This window comes from Gossypium raimondii, chromosome 11 (assembly GCF_025698545.1).
Source record: "Gossypium raimondii isolate GPD5lz chromosome 11, ASM2569854v1, whole genome shotgun sequence".
Classification (NCBI taxonomy): domain Eukaryota; kingdom Viridiplantae; phylum Streptophyta; class Magnoliopsida; order Malvales; family Malvaceae; genus Gossypium; species Gossypium raimondii.
This window is the reverse complement of record NC_068575.1, coordinates 34,059,788-34,068,767: the sequence shown is the minus strand read 5'-3', so window position 1 is coordinate 34,068,767 and position 8,980 is coordinate 34,059,788. Positions and strand designations below refer to the sequence as shown.

The 8,980-nt window shown below is 32.9% G+C and overlaps 1 long non-coding RNA gene across 1 annotated transcript; it reads left to right on the top strand.

Annotated features, from left to right (window-relative positions):
- The first annotated feature begins 573 nt into the window (after positions 1-573).
- On the top strand, positions 574-2,385 carry LOC105804137 (uncharacterized). Its single transcript, XR_001136748.2, has 2 exons — positions 574-741; positions 1,012-2,385. It is a non-coding gene; the product is annotated as an uncharacterized LOC105804137 (long non-coding RNA).
- Positions 2,386-8,980: the final 6,595 nt, after the last annotated feature.

The window sequence follows — 8,980 nt, the reverse complement described above, 5'->3', positions numbered from 1 at the left end:
TTTGGGGGGAAAATAAAAGGTTTTTGGGAGTAAAATTTTGAGAAAAAGTAAATTGGAGAGTAAAATTTTGGGGGGAAATGGATTTTGGGTAGATTGGGGGGTTGGGAGGGGAGGGGAGGGGAGGGGAGTAAAAGTTTTGGGGGAAAAGTGGGAAGGAGTAAAAGTTTTGAGGGAAAAGTAAAAAAATTTGGGAGTTTGGGGTAAAAATCTAAAATATTATAGTTTGATATTCGAATTATTCGAATTATTCGAGTTATTCGAATTCAAAAACTCAACTCAATTCGAACTCGAAATTTGAAAAAAAAATTCGAGTTGACTCAAATAACTCGATTAACTCGAATAACTCGATTCGTTTAACTCGAAATTCGAATTTTTTTCGATTTTTTTGAGTCGAATCGAGTTTTACTCACCCCTAATCATTAGGGGATGATAAAGGGTGGTACCGGTGGTAAGAAGGCCGGCACCACCAATCGCCTTAGAAAACATGTCATTTTCATACAAAATTTTGCATCTGGGCTATTTTTATAAATAATCAATTTATTTGTGTCAATTACTATAAAAACCCAAATTTAATTCAGGGTTTGTAACGCCTTCAATTCTTTTCTTATAGAGTCGTTTCTCCTCCCTTTCTCTCTACCCTTTCACCTCCTACTACCAGAACATTCTCTCCTCCCATGGTTTCTCTGCAACCTAAAACTATGAGACGGACAGGCTTTCATGTTCTCCCAAGAACTAGACAAGGTTTGTTGCTTTCTTGCTGCCATTTTGGTTTTCTTATTTATTTTGGATTATGAGTGATTTTAGAGTGTAGCATTGTTGTTCTTGGATTTTGGGTTTGTGTTTTTTTTTTTTCAATTTGCTGTTCTTGGTTCTATTTCATAGTTTTTATGTGAAATTTAGACAGCTAGTGGACCATTTAGCATGTTGAGGAGTTTTCTTCAGCCTTAATTTCAATAAAAATTAATTGTTCCATTTGCGATGAGACGTGGAACTAAGACCTGTTTCTTTCAGGGTTGTGATCCTTTTGCCATGAGGCAGATAAAACCCCGATTCTTCCACTCGAGAAATCTGCGAAAACTCTGAGGCTGCCAATGGCAGTGTTGTTCATATCCATGGGGTTTGTCACCAAGAACAAAACATAGACCCCAGAAAGCTTAAACGGCCAGATCTTTTCTCTCTTCTTTTCTTTAACCTACCTATATACTTCCTTTTCTTTTCCATGTCACAGAGATGTTGTGTAGGTCATTTCAAATCGTTTCTCTGCTCAGAAATTAATAGTCAGGAAGCATCAACATCTTTGTGATATGGAAAAGAAGGTGAAGGAGTATTTAAATTTAATTTCAAAAGAGGAGAGACCGTAAATAGATCAATAGTTTAAAAGCATTTAACTAATGCTGCAGGAAGGGCATCACCTTTTTCTTCATCCAATCTAAGGTAATAAGGTAATTGTTCGATTTATATAATTATACTTCAGTTTGGTGTAGCTAATGGCAATGATGGCAACTAAAAAGATTGTTATTTTTTTAAAATTCAGAGGTGGTGACCCAATGATAATGGAGTCACCAACGTTTACTAGTCAAAATATGCATAATTTTAAAATAGATCATTTTGTAAATAATCAAAAGTTTTGGGTTATTTTTATAAAAAACCCAATTCCATCATTCAATTGATAGAAAACTACAAAAACAGGTATTGATTAAAATTCAATTCGATTATGTTTAAATTGCCTTGTAATTCTTCAATATGTAATGTTGCTTTCAAATAGCTTAAACAGAGGGATTATGGCTAGTTAGAGACAAGGTAAATGTTTAGAATTCGATATGTTTTATTTTTAATGGCATGTATGTACCATATTATTTTTTTTGTAAATATGTAAAAGATACATACTATAAGTAGGAAGTTGGAACCCATCGTGTTGAGTATTTTCTATTTGTATATGTCCGTATATATACATTATGTGTTATTCATTTAAAGTTTTTTTAGTGTATTGATATCTTCAATCTGAGAGGCGATGTATTACATGCACGACCAGGTTGGTAATGTTGAAACCTTTTGAAAAATATGGTGTTGCTTCTTTGAAAAATGGTATGGGGATCTGAAATCAATATTGGTATGTCATGCATGACTTGGCCATGTCCACTTCTTCACCTACCATAAGAAGTTACCGAGTTAGAAATGGGTGGATTGCTACACAAGGCACCGGTTAGGATGTTTATCACAGAATGAAGACACATTGCTTAAGGAAACCAAATTATATCTCCCATGTTTCATATGAACAGGCTTTTGCCTAGAAAGTCCTTGAGTCCACTGGCATTGCTTCAGGGGCTGTATTTATTTTTGTCGTTTTAGCCATGGTAAACATAAAAACCAGAGTTAGCCTGAGTAGTTTATGTTTTACTTTTTTTTTTCATTGCTTGTTTATGTGTCAATTAAAAAAAAAACAGCATGCACATGTCATTGAATAGAACTATACATATAAGCATGTGCCTTGTTTATATATTAAGTAGTTTTTATACCATAATATGGTGTACATAATATGTAAAGTTATATTTATTAATTAGATTTAGACCGCGAAGTTGTACTATAAAATTTCAAAATAGAGAAAGATAATGTAGTTTTAGCATAAATAAATGTACATTTTCTCACTAGTAATGAAAAAGTATGTGAAGTGGAACCAAACAATTGCTTGTAATAAATATAAATGAACCAAATAAAGGGTAAAAAGTGTAATACTTTGGAATTTAGGTAAAAACAACAGAAACAAAGTTAACTTTAAACAAAGCTTGAAGTAATGAGATAATCTACACAATTATTTGAAACGGAAAATAGTTAAAGTGTAAGGGACTAAAAGGAAAATAAATAAATTTTACTTGATATTTCATACTTACGTAAAAGTTAATGTGTTACTGAATATAAATAAAATGGTATATGAATGTAAAAAATGTTGTAGAAAAGTAATCTTAATCAAATAAATAATATTTATAATAATGTCAAACGTAGTAAAAGGGATAATACAAATATTACATTCTTCAATTAAGCAATAATGACTTGGATTACATCCACTTGGCCAGACAATTTTTTGCTAATTTCTTTATTGTTTCCTATCTAAGGACTTATATAGCTAGAACTAATGTTATATATATATATATATTGTGTACAAGAAAACAATAAAAAAGGTCGCATTAATCTACTAATATTTAACGGTTTGTCAACAAATAGTTGTAAGCCCTCATTTTGGTCAAAAGTCAACTTTGCAATGTAATAAGCTTCCACATTTTCTTCTTTGCGGATATGAACAAATTCACATTGAATCATTTTTTACAAGATCTGCTGAATACACATTGTAAGTGCTAAATTGGGACGAAATTGACTGTCATGCCAAACTACCCAACCAAACTACCATTCAAATTGGGATGAAATGGATTGTCATGCCAAACTACCCCGCTAAACAACATTGCCAAAATTAGATTGAATGCAAAATTAATAAGACATTTCTATAAGCATTCAAATTGGGAGGAAATTGACTGTCAAGCCAAACAACCCTGCTAAAATTAATTGAATGCAAAATTAAGAGAACACTTCTATAAACATTCAAATTGGGACGAAATGGACTCCCAGCCAAATTGCCCTGCAAAAATTTGATTAAATCGGGCTGAAATGGACTATCATGCCAAACTACCCAGCCAAATTGTCCTGCAAAAATTTGATTGAATGCACTTTAAGAGGACATTTTTATAAGTATTCAAATTGGGACGAAATGGACTGTCATGCAAAACTACCTAGCCAAACTGCCCTACCAAAATTGATTGAAAGCAAAAATAAGAGGATATTTCTATAAGCAATCAAATTGAAACAAAATGGGTTGTCATGCTAAACTACCCCTACCAAACTCCCCTGCCAAAATTTGATTTAATGTAAAATTAAGAGGACATTTCTATAAGTATTCAATTTGGGACGAAATGGACTGTCTTGTCAAACGAACCTGCTAAACTACCCTGCCAATATTTGCTTGAATGCAAAATTAAGAGGACATTTCTGTTAGCATTTAAATTAGAACAAAATAGACTGTCATGCCAAACTATTCTGCCAAAATTTGATTTAATGCAAAATTAAGAGGATATTTCTATAAGCACTCAAATTGGGACGAAATCAACTATTAAGTCAAACTGTCCTGCTAAAATTTATTGAATGATAAATTAAAAGGACAGTTCTATAACCATTCAAATTAGGACAAAATAGACTATCATGCCAAACTACCCAGCCAAACTGCCCTACCAAAAATTGGTTGAATGTAAATTTAAAAGGACATTTTTATAAGCATTCAAATTGGGACGAAATGGACTGTCATGCCAAACTACAGAACCAAAATTTGATTGAATGAAAAATTAAGAGGACATTTCTATAAGCATTCAATTTGGGACGAAATGGGTTGTCATGTCAAACTACCTTGCCAAACTACCCTGCTAATATTTGCTTGAATGCAAAATTAAGAGAACATTTCTATTAGCATTCATATTAGGACGACATGAACTGTTATACCAAATTGCTCAACAAAAATTTGATTGAATGAAAAATTAAGAGAACATTTCTGTAAGCATTAAAATTAGGATGAAATGAACTGTACTGCCAAATTACCCTGCCAAATTGCCCTGCCAAAATTAGATTGAATGCAAAATTAAGAACACATTTATATAAGCATTCAAATTAGGAGGAAATTGACTATCAGGCCAAATTGCCCTGCTAAAATTGATTGAATCCAAAATTAAGAGGACATTTCTATAAGCATTCAAATTGGGACAAAAAGTAATGTCATGCCAAACTACTCAGCCAAACTGCCCTACCAAAATTGGGTTGAATGCAAATTTAAGAGGACATTTTTATAAGCATTCAAATTGGGACGAAATGGACTACCATGCAAAACTACCCAGCCAAACTGCCCTGCCAAAATTTGATTGAATGCAAAATTAAGAAGACATTTCTATAAGCATTCAATTTCGGACGAAATGTACGTCATGTCAAACTACCCTATTAATATTTGCTTGAATGCACAGTTAATAGGACATTTCTATTAGAATTTAAATTGGAACGAAATAGACTCTCATGCCAAACTACTCTACTTCAATTTGATTTATTGCAAAATTAAGAGGACATTTCTATAAGTATTCAAATTGAGACAAAATTGATTGTCAAGCCAAACTACCCTGCTAAAATTGATTGAGTGATAAATTAAGAGAAAATTTCAATAAGCATTCAAATTAGGACATTTTTAAGAGGTTGAATGCAAAATTAAGCCAAGCTACCCAGCCAAACTGCCCTGCTAATATTTCAATAAGCATTTACATTGGGACATTTCAATAAGCCAAGCTACCTAGCCAAACCGCCCTGCTAATATTTTGTTGAATGCAAATTTAAGAGGACATTTTTATAAGCATTCAAATTGGAACGATATGGACTATCATGCAAAACTAACCAGCCAAACTGCCCTGCCAAAATTTGATTGAATGCAAAATTAAGAAGACATTTCTATGAGTGATCAATTTGGAATGAAATGGATTGTCATGTCAAACTTCCCTAGCAGACTGCCTTGCCAATATTTGCTTCAATGCAAAATTAAAAGCACATTTCTATTAGCATTCAAATTGGGACGAAATAGACTGTCACTACTCTGCCAAAATTTGATTTAATGCAAAATTAAGAGGACATTTCTATAAACATTTAAAATGGGACGAAATTGATAGTCAAGCCAAACTGCCCTGCTAAAATTGATTGAATGATAAATTAAGAGGACATTTCCATAAGCATTCAAATTGAGACGAAATGAACTGTCTTGTTAAACTACCCAACCAAACTGCCCTGCCAAAATTTTGTTGAATGAAAATTTAAGAGGGCATTTTTATAAGCATTTAAATTGAGACGAAATGGACTGTCATGCCAAACTACCCAGCCAAATTGCCCTGCCAAAATTTGATTGAATGCACTTGAAGAGGACATTTTTATAGGCATTCAAATTGGGACGAAATGGACTATCATGCCAAACTACCCAGCCAAACTGCGCTACCAAAATTAATTGAATGCAAAAATAATAGGGTATTTCTATAAGCATTCAAATTGGGACAAAATGGGCAGTCATGCAAAACTACCCAACCAAACTACCTTGTCAAAATTTGATTGAATGCAAAATTAACAGGACATTTCTATAAGTATTCAATTTGGCAAGAAATGGACTGTCATGTCGAACTACCCTGCCAAATTGCCCTTCAAATATTTATTTGAGTGCAAAATTAAGATGACATTTCTATTAGCATTTAAATTAGAACGATATGGACTGTCATGCCAAACTACTCTGCCAAAATTTGATTTAATGCAAAATTAAGAGAACATTTCTATAAGTATTCAAATTTGGACTAAATTGAATGTCAAGTCAAACTGCCCTGCTAAAATTGATTGAATAATAAATTAAGAGAACATTTTTTTAAGCATTCAAATTTGGTAGAAATAGACTATTATACAAAACTACCAAGCTCAATTGCCTTGCCAAAATTGATTAAAAGCAAAACTAAGAGGACATTTATATAAGCGTTCAAATTGCGACAAAATCGACTGTCATGCAAAACTACCCAACCAGACTGCCCTGCCAAAATTTGATTAAATTGAAAATTGAGAGGACATTTCTATAAGCAATAAATTTGCGACGAAATGGACTGTCATGCTAAACTACCCTGCCAAAACTACCCTGCTAATATTTGCTTAAATGCAAAATAAAGAGAACATTTCTATTAACATTCAAATTGGAACGAAATGGACTGTCACACCAAACTACTTTTCCAAATTTGATTGAATGAAAAATTAAGAGGACATTTCTATACGTATTAAAATTGGGATGAAATGGACTGTAATGCCAAACTACCCAGCCAAACTGCCCTGCCAAAATTAGATTGAATGCAAAATTAATAAGACATTTCTATAAGCATTCAAATTAGGAGGGAATTGATTGTCAGGCCAAACTGCCTTGCTAAAATTCATTGAATGCAAAATTAAGAGGACATTTCTCTAAGCATTCAAATTGGGACGAAATGGACTGTCTTGCCAAACTACTCATCCAAACTTCCCTACCAAAATTTGGTTGAATGCAAATTTTTTAGGACATTTTTATAATTATTCAAATTGGGACTAAATGAACTATCATTCCAAACTACCCAGCAAACAGCCCTGCCAAAATTGATTGAAAGCAAAAATAAGAGGACGTTTATATAAGCATTCAAATTGCGACAAAATGGCCTATCATGGAAAACTACCTAACCAAACTGCTCTGCCAAAATTTGCTTAAATGGAAAATTAAGAGGACATTTTTATAAGCATTCGATTTGGGACGAAATGGATTGCCATGACAAACTGCCCTGCCAAACTACCCTGCCAATATTTGCCTGAATGCAAAATAAAGAAAAAATGTCTATTAGCATTCAAATTGGAACAAAATAAACTGTCATGCCAAAATTTGATTTAATGCAAAATTATAAGGACATTTATATAAGCATTCGAATTGGGACGAAATTGTCTATTAAGCCAAACTGCCCTGCTAAAAGTGATTGAATGATAAATTAAGAGGATATTTATATAAGAATTCAAATTAGGATGAAATGGGTTGCAATGACAAACTACCCAGCCAAACTGCCATGCCAAAATTTGGTTGAATGCAAATTTAAGAGGACATTTTTATAAGCATTCAAATTGAGACGAAACGGACTATTATTCCAAACTACCCAGCCAAACTGCTCTGCCAAAATTGATTGAAAGCAAAAATAAGAGGACATTTATATAAATATTCAAATTGTAACAAAATGGACTGTCATGCAAAACTGCGCTGCCAATATTTGCGTGAGAGAAAAACTAAGAGGACATTTTTACTACCATTTAAATTGGAAAAAAATGGACTGTCATGCCAAACTACTTTGCCAAAATTTGATTTAATGCAGAATTAATAGGACAATTCTATAAGCATTCAAATTGAGACGAAATTAACTGTCAAGCCAAACTACCTTACTAAAATTGATTGAATGATAAATTAAGAGGACATTTCTATAAGCAATCAAATTGGGACGAAATGGACTGTCATGCCAAACTAACCAGCCAAACTGCCCTGCTAAAATTTTGTTCAATGCAAATTTAAGAGGACATTTTTATAAACATTCAAATTTGGACGAAATGGACTGTCAATCCAAACTATCCAGCCAAACTGCCCTACCAATATTAATCAAAAGCAAAAATAAGACATTTATATAAGGATTCAAATTGTGAAAAAATAGACTGTCATGCAAAACTACCCAACCAAACTGCCTTGCCAAAATTTGATTAAATGGAAAATTAAGAGGACATTTCTATAAGCATGCAATTTGGGATGAAATGGATTGTCATGTCAACCTGCCCTGCCAAGATTTTCTTGAATGCAAAATAAAGAGAACATTTCTACTAGCATTCAAATTGGAACGAAATGGACTTTCATGCCAAACTACTCTGCCAATATTTGATTGAATAAAAAATTAGAAGACATTTTTGTAAGCATTCAGATTGGGACGAAATGGACTGTAATGCAAAACTACCCAGCCAAACCACCCTGCCAAAATATGAATTAATGCACTTTAAGAGAACATTTTTATAAGCATTCAAATTGGGACAAAATGGACTATAATGAAAAACTACCCAGCCAAACTGCCATGCCAAAATTGATTGAATGCAAAAATAGAAGAATATTTATATAAGCTTTCAAATTGAGACAAAATGGGTTGTCATGCAAAACTACCCAACCAAACTGCCCTATCAAAATTTGATTGAATGTAAAATTAAGAGGACATTTCTATAAGCATTCAATTTGGGAGGAAATTGACTGTCATGTCAAACTACCTTGCCAAACTTCCCTGCCAATATTTGCTTGAGTGCAAAATTAAGAGGACTTTTCCATTAACATTTAAATTGGAACGAAATA